The 14007-nt window shown below is 34.1% G+C and overlaps 1 pseudogene across 1 annotated transcript in view; it reads right to left on the reverse strand.

The window, feature by feature from the left end:
• The window catches only part of LOC148950421 (UTP--glucose-1-phosphate uridylyltransferase-like), a 39421-nt pseudogene that overhangs the window by 11668 nt on the left and 13746 nt on the right, over nucleotides 1–14007 (reverse strand). The window contains exons 2-5 of the transcript XR_016142005.1: nucleotides 6988–7113; nucleotides 4436–4543; nucleotides 2253–2435; nucleotides 523–728 (exon numbers count right to left, since the gene is read on the reverse strand). The product of XR_016142005.1 is annotated as a UTP--glucose-1-phosphate uridylyltransferase-like (transcript). The remainder of the gene's footprint in view (nucleotides 1–522; nucleotides 729–2252; nucleotides 2436–4435; nucleotides 4544–6987; nucleotides 7114–14007) is intronic.

Consider the following 14007-nt stretch of genomic DNA (forward strand, 5'->3'; position numbering starts at 1 on the left):
AAATTTTTCTTTCAACCAAATTTTTCTTACTGCTTTCGTTTGTCCACTGATGCTGAAATCAGTTCCCGAAATCAGCTACGTGTGCCTAGCCCTTGATAGAGCATTCAGCCTCAGAACAGCTTAAAAGATAGATCACTTTACAGTATAACCGTGAAACAACGCCATCTCCATTTTAATGAGCATTTGCGCTCCCGTAGGAATTTTCCTCATGTAAAAGAGGAAGTATAATGCAAATAAAAGTAAAAACAATCCAAGAAAAGATTTTCAATTGTAAAATCTTTAAGTTTCTTCACAACTTTCTAATCTTTAAACATGGCAAATTTCATCAGCTTTTAAGGCATTTCTACTATCTTTGTGTTTTTGCAATATTTGATTTTAACAAGCAAAAATATTACATAAATTAAGTAAAATAATAAACAGTTATACAGTAGAATAGTAAAAGGCCTATTAAGTAATACACATTAAATCAGCATTATTTAAAGTAATATCCCATAAAGTAAATAAAAAATAAAAATTCTTTACGCTTCTTGGTCATCTTCAATTAAGCAATTCCTGGCAATAGGTGCTTGAGATTCTCTATGAATCCTTGGATAGCCAGACTGGTTGAAGGTCTCAATTCGTATATCCAAATTTGTATATTTCCGAATAACCTTAATTGTGTCTTCATCCGTGTTGAATGAATTCATAAGCACTAGCGGAACATTGGCATTGTATGTCTTGTTTAAATACTGGAAAACAAATAACATTATGTTAAACCTTGAAACTAGTGATTAAGTAAAAAGTATATCATTTGTAAAATATCGTAAATGAAAAATATGGTTCGTTTTCAAACAATGAGTGAAATAGATAAAATGAAAACCCATGAAGCAGCAAATAAACAAAAAGAAAATATACACAATACAAACAATTGATTGTACGAGCGTAAAATAACAAATAAGGATTAGATTACATGTAATACAACGTTGATAAGATAGATATGGGGGGGGAGACAGGAAAGAAAGGAACAGCAAGATTTTGAAAAGCGCTGTAAATTACAGCACATTAGTATACTCCGTAACAAACATTACAGAGTTTTTGAGATATGTGATAAGATGGATGTATATGATGGCAGATTCAGACAGCGATCGGAATCAGTCATAGATTTTCCGTTGGGTTGTATTAATCGTTTGTGAGTCCTTGTTAGTGTATTTTTTTTGTGTATGTTTGTGATGATAAGTGTTTTTATTATGTATGTTTATTTTTCCATACTCCTCTAAGTGCATTTTGTTTGTAAATAAATCTTTATTTTTAGCCATCTTTTTTTAATCATTCGGCTCCTAAATATAAACTTAAGGAGTTAAAAAATTGTATATTCAGTTTGTACCCAGTGATAGAAAAAAAAAACAAGAAACAATAGTAAAGAAAAAGATAAGTAGAAATTGTTGATTTCCCAAATTTAAGTATAAGAAAATAAGACATCGTTCAGGGGTTGTTAATACTTAACAAAGAAAAGTATTATTCTTTACGATATGAATGTGTATACAGAATATTTACTGTTAAAGATTTAATTAGTCTTGTATCAGCGTCTAAATAGCGTTTAAAACATCGGGCGATAAACTAACTGTGTACAGTAGTCACCCGTATATGATTGAAGAGTTGGAAACGAAAATTGACAGAACGATAGCAGAAACTACACTAAATAAATTGGCAAAAGTATTTGAAAACATATTGAGACATGCATCGAAATTCATGGTGAACACTTCCAGTACCCCCTGTGGACTATTTAATGTTCACTATGCTATTATGTATAATTCTGTATTTACATACTATTCTCAAATTAAACCATAGTACACTAATAATTGACTTTTCTGTAAGTATCTGTACTTCCGTTTTCTCACCGGGCCTCTTTTTATCTTGGCCAATCTATAGATCCTTTTCTTGCAACTGTATATCACCTTATATCCTCTCTGTATATGTCTTCACTGTATATCTTTAGTTTATGAAAAAATCAGACCCCAACTTTTATAATGCACAGGCTCTAGTCTGAACTTAAATAGGTATACTATACTGACTACGTACGTGCCCCCCCCACCACGTACGTATCTGCACAAGCATATAAAAAAGGTCTAAAAAATCCTCAGCAGATAATTAGCATTATGTAATTAAATTCACGAACGCACAATCAGCGTGTTCTATTCTATGTCTTTTTTAGGGAGTTAACTAATTTTGAAATTCGACGATTGAATTCACTTTCAGATAGGGATTCACCTTACCTCAATTTGTTGAACAGTCAAATCCAAAAACGTTAAATCGTTTCGGACTGCAATGACAGATTTGGGACCTTGACAGCCCATGGATGTGCCCAGACCGCCATTCAACTTCACGACGACTAACTTCCTCAACATCTCTGTAATTTGATGATCTTTGGGAGCTTCCAAATTTTTATAGTCTCTTACCTTCATAAAATTAATATATTCTAGTTATAAAGGAACAAATGTGACGCAGTACAAGAACAAGTAGGCTTGTTAAAACACGCGTATCTATAGAACATCCGAAATACCAAAGACCAAGCAAATTTCATTGAGTTAAAAATAAACCAATCAGAACAGTGACAGGCTCATCATAAAATTCACCAATTAGAAATACGCTTGGTCTAGGGATGTGATCAGTTACAAAAACAAAAAGGCATGAGTTTTCTTTGGAAGGGGAGCAGAACTGAGAAAACAACAATATGTTAATTATTTGGAAAATATATGGAATTACCGAGAAAATCGTAAGAATCTAGATAAGTTTGGGGTAGAGACATGTTTCTTCAGATAACCCCACCAAACGTCTGCGTACAGGTCAGCTTTGACAGTGGCTTAGCCCAGACCTAATTTATTTCTGACACTGGAAGAATTGTAGAAAAAAAACATGGAAAACTTTTTTTGGGAAAGATTCCCTATTTTTTGTGTTTAATCATGGTATTGGTGGTTTGTGGCTTAATATCTTTCAGCTCAAAACACGAACATTGGTTCTTCGCGTTTCTGTAATCACCATTATCATCCAAGGCAAATCAATATCGCAGTTTTTACATACAAACCTTATTTAGAAAAATGTCAGCTCTCCAGGAGAAGAAAAAAAAAAATTTTTAGAATGTGTAATTCGTTACGAATATCACAATTCAGACTCTGTCTGAATTGAAGCTATCAAGTATTTTGCAGTAGGTTGCATCAAGACTTGGCTAATTGTAGACAGAGAAAAGCCAAGATAGATAGTCCAAGTAATTGAGAGGCAAATGTTTAAATGGCTGGGGCACGGGTAAATGACGGGAGACAAGCCAGAACCTGCATATGGAAGAAACTGTGCAAATAAATTTCACCCAAAATGTTATGCACTAAGTACACAAAAAAGGATCCCAGATGTTACCATGCTAATCTCATTTAGTAAAACGCGCATAACTTGAAAATATGTTGGACAAGTTATGCCACTTCAAAAAAATATATACAACATCGTTTAAGAACCATAGCATTTTTGGGAGAGATCATATTGAAGAAAATTGAAAGCGACTTTAAAACTTAAGATATCCTAAACATAGATAATAAGAAAACAGGTATTTCCGAAGTGGCATTAGGATGAAAAAAGCAACCATATATATTTCTAAGTTCCACCATGATTAACAGCTGAAAAAAAAAATCATACAATAAAGAAGGCTAGGGGAACGAATTTATTTTCACACTGGATAAAAATACCTGTTTTGAGATAATCTTGAGTGACTTGAAAACCTTTATTCTTTATACTGTCCAAAGGGATGTAGGTAATATGCAATGAAGATTATACCAGGGTGAAAGGGTATATTGAAATGAGCTTGCGCGTGAAATTTCACTCAGGGGCAAGGTGTCCTCCATTCCTAGTATAAGTAGAAACGAAAAAATTCACCCCCCACCCCACGCTAATCTGATTCATAAATTCTTTTCACGTTTTCGTATAGAAACTATAGGTGAGCCTAGAAGTTATTTGTAGCTTATCGCATAAAGTTAAATACAATCACTTGTCTTGCAAAGAAGTCCAATGAACCTCCATTTTTAAAAGTATGATAATCAGTATTATTATGAGAGCTTATACAATATTAAATGACGAAGTGGAAATCATACATAATTCACTCCATCGCATGTAATTTTAGGAAAGAAAGAGCGACACAAACTCGGATCAGACAGAATCTATATTAGTTTTTGACATTTCTAATGCTATTTATTTGCAGGCGGTTTTCTTTCATCTCCATTCTGGAATATGGCTCGGGGCAAGAACGATTTTGATAAAATAAAAATATAGAATATACAGATAAATATTCTATTCAAGATTGTCAATATTTCTCGATAAATATTTTTTAAGATAGGAGGAAAAAGATGTTTTTTTTTCAAATAAAAGATGCAAAGAAGTCAAAGGCGTTGATAGGAATAAAAACAGAAAGTCTTACCGAATCTTCAGGCAACTTTTCAATTTTTTCCCATTGGAGTTTTGCTCCATCGTCTTCCAAAAATTTTGAATACAGTTTTTGAAACCCTTCAAATTCTTTCTCTTTTTGCTAAAATAATGAAACATTGATTCACTTTACACAGATCAAAATAATGTGTCACATACAGGTGTATATCTATTTTACATCTCTTTCTTTTTATAGGTCGAAAGTGACATAGGTATATTATAAGTCGGCTAATAAAAAATCAAATACAAACTATATTTTTATTTACAGCTTCAGAGGTAATGCGTGGCTGTTAAATTACTCTGTCAGTATTTTTCATAAGTTAGTTTAAGTCCTTCCCTTGGTAACATATCAATTTATTAGTCATTAAATGACTTAATTTCGGCCTGGATTTTTAATAACATAAGAATTTCTTCTTTTAAGTAAGAATTTTTCTTCGATAATGTGACCATCAGATATGAAGCGGAACTGAAAGAACTTCGCTTACGTGAGAGGTTAAGAAAGATTTAAGAAATTATTTTTAGGTACACCTGTTCAGATTTACGAAATGTTTGCGGTTAGTTGTGAGTGCATCATTGCACATACTTGCAGAATTTTAGGACTGTGCAATCGTAAAAGACATTAAGACGATGTATAGCCAGGAATATCTGTATTATCTACTGCAAACACCAAGCTACAGTTTTATATTTGTGTCGACATACCTTAATTTGCATTTCGAATGTGTTCCAAATAGTAGTACTTAGGCCATGTCCACAGTGCCATTGAAAAATCCAGGACCAAACCCAGATTCCAAGACGACCAAATTTTAATGTGGTGCTTGTCACTTACAAAAACAGAAATACAATAAACTATTAAAGATCCAATCTCCACATCAGCGAAAAATCATGGATAGACCCAACCCATGAAAGCGGAAGCGTAGTAACGTTTAGAGTTTTGGGGATTTCACAGCTTTGGCTTGCTTTATATTAACATTCTTTTGTATTTATTAACCATTATACCGTGTTATATCTTCGGTAAATACGGTATATTATTATATCGTCTTATATCAGATAAACCAGAGTTTCTTTGTGCGTTAATACAGTCTATTGTTTATGGTTATAACTTAACTACAGTTTTTTCAGATATTTTATGAAAAAATACGGGAAGCTGCAGAAATAGCCTAGAAGATTTTGATCATTTAACCAGAAACTGAGTTGGAAACTTACCTGATTGAGGTATCTAAGCTACATTATGGGCTTCCTACTTACCTACAAATATGCCAAGAGAATGGAATATTTTACCCTGCTGGATGAGATGCCAAACAAAAGGCTAGGATAGCTCGATATGGCACCGGTATAGCTAAAGATCCGCCACTTAGATTAAGGAAATTTGAAGAAAACCATCGCTCCAGGACCCGAAACTTCAAGACACAGGTTTGATGTTTGTTGAAAAACAGAAGTGAGTCATAGAACAATTTAGATTTTAGTGTTAAAATATTTGGAATATGGATAAAAGTGCCCTGGCCGTCGTATCAAAGCTACAGAAAATTGTTGCTGAGTCAGAGATTATACAAGCTGGCAGGAGCACTTCCGCTAAATTAGTAATTAATCAATTATTAGTACAATTCTGGCAACTATGTCAGCTCTTGGAAACACAATTCCCCCAGTCCTTGTTTTCCCAACAAAATTGGTGATCCCCAGAGGAGAAGAAAGTGGATAAACCGCTTCTTTGATTTTGGCTCAGTGGAGGGTACAGTGGACCCTATACAAGGTCACAATCAGAGAGATCCGATCTTCTGGATCTGTTAATTGATGCATTACCGCTGGTAATAGACAGTCACATCACCAAGTTAACCCTTCTACCACAGAAGTCACACAAACTACAGCCACTGGACTATACTGCCTTTTTACCGTTCAATCTTCATTACAATAGGGATATAAAACTGAATGGTGAATAGCCAGAATATTCCGGTTTCAATGTAATGAATCCTTCAATTACTTTGTACAGCATACTCGCTGGGTCTTACTTGGAGCCACATTGTGCTAGGATTCCATGTTTCTGTAATATAGCCACCACACAACGGCCTATTCACTGATGAGGACTATAGAATTTCAATTACAGTACAACTAGATCAGAGTGTCAAAATAGGACTGCTAGTGAAACAGCAGAGCCCTCCTTGGAATTAGATGCAAAAGTTGGTAACACCCAAAGGAGGGCAAACAACGAATCCTTCCAGTAGGCTACTGTGCCGCCAGATGACATTGGGGTTTAATGATCAAAGCCTCCCCAAAAGCTGGGCCAGGAAATTCCGTACAATAAAAAAAGTACTAGAGATAGCCAGCTATAGTTATTTGGGCCACGTTTGGTGATATGAAACCTGTAATTTTAATGTAACTCATCTGTATTTTTAGTCTGGTTCGTAATAAAATTTCTCCAATTTATAAAAAAAAAAATGTTCTAAAACTTTAAAATTACGACACTCCTTTCAACACATAAGCAATCTTAAAAATGTTTCATCGCATTAATGCTGGAACTCTTTGACGCTATTACAGGATAAAAGAAATCCTTACCTCTTTGTGGGGTGCTGGTGCGGTGAGGAGCAACTTGTCCAATTCTTTGACTAGCTGTGCTTTAGCATCCTTTTTTGTGCGAGATTGAAAATCAGAGGCATCCGAAAGTTTGCGGCCATGGCCAGGCTATAACAAGGAATTTTAATCAAAACCATGAGAAAAATTTTGTAGGGAAAAACAAAAACTTGCAGCTGGTAAATTTACTCCTCTTTTATATTAGTTATTCATACATTCTATATGGTTTCGCAGGTTTCTGAGGATGAATCCTAGTCGTTGAAAAAAAATAGAGCATAATTTAAAAAATGGCAGTGAATTGGGTCACAGGGTCAATTAGTTTAAAGTGCTCCATGACTCCAGACAGACACGTACGCATGAGGGGAGGTCTCCAGTTTATGATTTTCAACGATAGCGATTCCAATGCTGCATACTTTTTTTTATTTTGATCCATCGCCATTTTCAAGGGGTTTCAGGTCCTTTTTAAAAATCACCGAAAGTCTGTTCTCGTGATAAACTTTTATAATAAAGTAAAATCTGCACAATATTTGTCACTCCTGAATCACCTTTAGATGAAAATTTTATCACTAGACAACGTCTGTTTAAAACGTGTATTTCAGCTTTCCGTTACTATCGGCTGTGATTAATTCTTTACTACATTTCAGCAGTTGATGCAACATTGATACTCAGATTTTTTTTGTTTTTATTCCCAGCATCCACAAAATTTTAGAAAAAAATGGCAGAAAACCGGCCGAATTATGTAGAAAGCCCTAAAATTGTCAAATTGACTCTTAAAATACTATTTACGTATGTTTTAGATAATATTTACAAATTATTTAATATCACTAACGTATAGTAACGCAAAACACTCATAACGTACCTCATTCCTAAAACATGGCCCAAACATCCTAACCCGTGTTTAACAGAACTTATTGCAATTAAATGTTATAACTTATTGAAGAGGCGTAATTACTCTGCCTCACCTACCACGGTTTGAACATCAAAACCAATTTCCTGAAACAAAAAATCAAAAAAACCTTCCGAACCCATAGAACTTTTGAAATTAACCAAAATATTTTAAGTTTATACTGATAGATAAAAACGAAAAGAATTTTCTATCTGAAAAGGGGAATTGCAGCTTATTGAGTTCTGAAGCACAATAAGGAAAATAGTTAATTACAATAAGATTCAATAAGTGCTTTTGGACACAATTCAATAATCGCAATTTCATATCGAACGCCACAAATTGCAAAAATCAATTTTAATAAGTTTACTGGACTGTGAGTTAACCTTTCGTTCATTATAGCTCAAGAAAGTGGGATCTAGAAAGTATAATCTAAAGTAAAGTATAAAAAAGGTGAAGTGAAAGCTTTAAGGAACCAAATATATGCCATTCAATATTTCCTTTGTTGTGAAAATTGGCCTATGTTATTGAATTAAATTTACTAGTCCCATTAATTCGACATGAAACTTTGATAAATACGAGAATCATTCTAGAATCTTTCTAGACGTTCTAGAATCATTCACAAAAATGTAGGGGTAGAGCAGAATATATATTTTTAAACCTAGTGAGGACGAGTTTTTTTCAATTTTTTCCACAAAAATAGAAAAGACGCATTTTTTCAGTGAAAATGCAAAAAATAAAGTGTATTTCAAAATCTAGGGGGGAATGCACCCTCTAATTGACGACCCAACACTAGCTGAGAAATATTGGTAGTGTTGGCGTAAGATTCCTTTTTGAACTAAAGACTATAATAAATTATATAAAAAACTATTACAAATTATATAAAAGACTAAATTAAAATTACATAAAGACTATAATAAAATAGATTACAATTTAATAAAATGGAAACTAAAATTATGAGATCTTCTGTAATTTCTGTAAAAATTTCATGCACTTTTTTTTAGAGAAAGTCGTATCTAATTTTTTAGATGATTTCCAAAAGAAAAAAATCTAGTTAGGAAGAATTCTTTCGCAAAAAAAAATAATACCATTTGATTCTTATTCAGCAATCTTTGTAAATATTATATACAACACCATGACGATTATGTGTCAGCCCTCCCCCCTCTCTAAAGGCTGGATATCGTCCTAGTCTCTAACAGAAGTTTGCAGATTTTCATGAGTTTTTAATTAGCATTTAGCATTCATAGACTAACTATTCATGAGAAGTAAATACAAAAAATAAGGCAAACCAACAAAATCAGCAAACACTAATACATGGCCTAAGGCTATATTGGTAGTGAATATTATATTCGGGAAGAGTGTTGAATGGAAAATCAAAATCAACCTTCTGCTATCATTTTGTTCAGTCAAACAGTTCGTAACAAACTGTAAGTAAGGAGCAACGCGGCTCAATAGTAACCAAAACTCTAAAAACCGGCATTTTGATACCAATAGATACATCAATAGAATCGAATTTTTATGCTGATGTCAAATATATAAGTTTCATTGAGTTTAGTCTTACCCATCAAAAGTTACGCGCCTGTGAAAATGTGAATCATTTTCAAAAGAAAGGTGGAAATAGCCCCTAAAAGTCATGGAAACTTAATGCAACTCACACCATCAGATTCAGCGTATTAGAGAACCCTACTATCGAAGTTTCAAGCTCCTATCTACAAAAATGTGGAATTTTGTATTTATTGCCAGAAGAAAGATCACGGATGCGTGTTTATTTGTTTTTTTTTTATTTCCCCAGTCAGTAGTCCTAGAATATCATGAGAGGGCTTATCTGCAAGGAAATTAAAAGTTCTAGTGCTCTTTTTAAGTGACAAAAAAAAATGGAGGGCAACTTGACCCCCTCCCACGCTCATTTTTCCCCGAAGTCACCCAATCAAAATTTTGAGATGGCCATTTTGTTCGGCATAGCCGAAAATCTAATAAATATGTCTTTGAGGATGACTTAATCCCCCACAGTTCCTGGGGGAAGGGCTGCAAGTTATGAACTTTGCCCATTGTTTACATATAGTATTGGTTAATGGGAAGTATATAGACGTTTCAGGAGATTTTTTTCTGGCGGGGGGTCGGAGGAGGGGGTTACGGAGGAGGCTCTTTCCATGGAGGATATTTCTTTGGGGGAAGGGACATTTCTATGAAGGGGGCGCCGGATTTCCCAGCATTATTTAAAACACGATCAGAAATTTAATATAAAAACAAGTATTTCAACTGCAACAGCAGCAACATCGAAACTTTAAACGAACAGAAAATATTACATATATGATTGGGTTCGCCCCGTAGTCATTAACTCACTCTTTAAGCCAAAGATTTTTTAGTACTTTCATAAGAGCTATTTATTCTAATTAACGGCCTTTGTGATTAAGCGGTCATTTTTAAAGAATTGGAACAAAATTCGAACTTTAGCGTAAAGAGCGAGGTATTGACTAGGGGCCGAACCCCCGTAATATACGTATTAAAAATACATGAATATAGAAGTTCGTTACGTAAGTTAATTCGTAAGTTACGTATAATTATTACTAATAAAAACGTTCGTACATAAAATTAAACAACTTTCGAGAAAGCCATTTAACCAAATAAAAGTAAATTAATATGAAAATTCTGTTTTAATTATTCATGTACTGTGAGCCAAGATCAAAACCTGCATTTATTCAAAAACGTTCAAAAATTTAATAAAAAAAACAAGTTTTTTAAACTGAAAGTAAGGAGCGACATTAAAACTTAAAACGAACAGAAATTATTCCGTATATGAAAGGGGCTGTCCCCTCCTCAACGCCTTGCTCTTTACGCTAAAGTTTGACTTTCTCACAACTTTTTTTTTAAACAATAAAAAACTTTTGTCTTCTGACTTCATACTGTCCAAATACTTTACCGCCCCCCCCCCGCTTATGTGCAAATATATAGCCCAAAGTATATATTTTCCCATTAGTCTGTCACTTGTCTTTGGCATGTATCACGCTGACGCTGAAAGGAACTGAAGAAGAAACCGGTTTATTCTCAAATTTTACACAGCGTAAACTTGAGGGAGTGGCGTGTAACACATAAGTGCCAAAATTCCTTCCCCCTACGGAAAATAAAAAAAACAAAGCTCAAATAAAATTCTCAAATTTGGAAAGCCTTATTTTCCACGGGGGGTGGTGGGGATACGGGGTATTTTATAAGGGAGGGTATTTTCCGCGGGGGGGGGGGGGGTAAACGGCCTAGAACAATACAAATTTGCACTCTGAAACAACTTTTCAAAAGAAGTAAGTATTAAAAATAATACAAGTTAATTTTAACAGGAGTATGTCTGTATTCTGTCTAGGGCTATGTCATTGGCTACTGTTATATTTGGTAGAATATTAGTCTAAATATATGTGATTAACCATGGTAACTTGGCATAAAACACTTACTACAATACAGTTTTCCATTTTTCTTTTGTTTACAGTTTTTAAGATATGTTGCATGCACCACTATAAAAACTTGACTGAATCAATGCCATGAAATTTTTCCATGTATCTAGTTTTGTAGTCATCAGTTTTTAATTAATCAAAAGTAACCAGAGACCTAATTTTAATTATAAAGTCAAATAATGTCATTAAGATTTTTTATGCCCAACCAACTTCCTATTCGAATTTCCTATTTCCGGGATATACCCTGTCCAGGTTAGCAGCTTACTTGAGCATAGGCCTAATATTCAATTCTGTAAATAATATATGTTTCGCTCTGTTGCTTTTCTTTTAAAAATTAAACGATTATTGGTATATTGCGAACCAAAAGAAAATACAAAGCCTAAACCAAATGCTACAGAAACAGTTACTAAGCATCAGGACTGTTTTTCTTTTTTAGAATTAATTAAGGGATTACAACAACTAGAACAAATGAGGGGGATACAGAAAGGAGAGGGAGGGGCTAAAAAACCAGGCGGGGGGAGAAACAGGCTGCTTCTGTTTTTTTTTCTGCGGCAAAAAAAAAAAAACTGTGCTAAAAACATGCATTTTGTTTTATTCTTCTGTGATTATTTCTTTGTGGTTATTTATTCTTCTTTTCAAGAAAAACAGTTTTTCTTTAATGATTAATTAAAATATTAATATCAACAGGGTAAAAATATCAACAATTTTCCACTGAATACAATAATTGGCAGCATTTCGCCAGGAGCGCCAAATGTCTCTAAAGAACTTTATTTTGTGACTCTGTCAAATCATGGATACAACAGGTGATATTATAATTACTAGGCCTGAGGAAATGTCATGTAGTGATGGCCTCTCAAATCGTGTTATTGAAAAAAAATTTCTGATGACATAAACAGAAACGAAGTGGGGTGCAACAGAAACGAAAAATTACACAAAAATATCAAATTGATATCTACTCCCTTGTGATTTCTGGGAATATTTCTGGTGTACGCTGTTGCTATGAAAGTAAAGAGTAACATTAAACCCCAAAATGAGCAGAATTTATTTCGTATAGGAGGGGGCTTTTGTCCTCCACCCTCTTCTACCTCTTCGTGAGTTGGGCCCCTGTATTTCAGAACTCATACATATGTTCAGAGAAGAAACTGTTTGAAGTGGTTTGGACTTAAACATTTTTTTTTGCCGCAGGGTCTGACAAGCTCTGAGATAATGAAAAAAAAATTAAAACTTAAAACGAACAAAAATTATTACGTATATGAGAAGAGTTGCCCCTCCTCAACACCTCGCTCTTTGCAATAAAGCTTTTTAAGTAATTTAGTACGAATTAAGCGACACTTGTGTTTCGGGAGTCGTTCTTACAGAATTGGGACAAAATTGAAACTTTAGCTTAAAGAGCAAGGAGCTGAGGAGGGAAAACCCCCCTCATATACTTGATCGTTTCTTTTCGTTTAAGTTTTAATGTGCCTCCTTACCTTCAGTTGAAAAACTTGTTTTTCTTATTTAATTTCTGATTGTTTTTTAATAATGCCAGGAAATCTGGCTCCACTTCCTTGGAATAGTCCCCCCTCCCAACGAACATATCCTTCTAGACAATTCAATCCCGGTGAAAATTTACCCGGACAATTACCCTTAATATCTCCACGCGTAAAATTGAGTAGGAAAAGAGCAAGGCGTATAAAAGGAATTTGGTATAGGAAATCTCGCAAATTGCACAAGTGTAAATTTTTCCCTGAAAATTTCACCCCTGCAAACTTCCCTCCCCACAGAGAACACCCCCACATAATTACCCCCCCCCACCCTATAAATGTATGGATATTTACCAATAACAAATACTATACGTAAACAATGGGCAAACTTCATAAAATAAAGACATTTTCCCAGGGGCTGTGGGGATTATGTTATCAACAAAGGCATAGTTATTGGGCCTGTCAACTATGCTGAACAAAATTATTATCTCAAAATTGTATCGGACAATTTTGGTAAATTTCTGGGGGGGGGGCACCAATTTTTCTGTGAAGCTCCGTAGCTTCAATATATAGTTTAGCTGCGTATATAGAGGACAGCTTAGATTCTGCTCCTGCTGATTTCTCAGGTTTTTCCAATTACCTTCATAATTTGTCTTGGGATTTTGTAATTACCTGAACATTTCCTATATTTTTCGTTAAAATCGTATTTTTTTTTTCACTGAATCCGATCCCGACCATCTCTAAAAATAAAATTATTCACTTCCTCATGAAAAAGTAGGTCAAACTAAGAATATTTTTTGAATTTGGAGTGTCAATTTCCCTTTCAAAAATTATGTTTATCCATGAAAAAGTATTTACATTCAATTTCCTTTATTTATGACAGTTTACAGAGCCTTTAAAAAAATGTCCAAATGCTGGTTGTTTTTGACTAACAAACGCATATTTAAAACATAATGAAAGAGAAATTTACAAGAAAAATAACGAACTAAGATATAGAAAAACCAACATTTCCTTTTCTATTTCAATTAAAATAACCTGATTTAGGTTTTGAAACATAGAAATCTGGTCAAAACCAGCTCGAATATCCGAGCTCAAGGCAAGTTAAAACATCCAATTATTATAAGTTGGGGCTACTCAAAACTGACAGTTATAGCGATGGAGGGGCAGATACAGTTTTAAGTGGGCAGAGGGGCCCCTTGTCCCAGGCACATGAATTTTA

Source organism: Artemia sp. Qi Xiang Cuo, chromosome 7 (assembly GCF_049724085.1).
Source record: "Artemia sp. Qi Xiang Cuo chromosome 7, ASM4972408v1, whole genome shotgun sequence".
NCBI lineage: Eukaryota > Metazoa > Arthropoda > Branchiopoda > Anostraca > Artemiidae > Artemia > Artemia sp. Qi Xiang Cuo.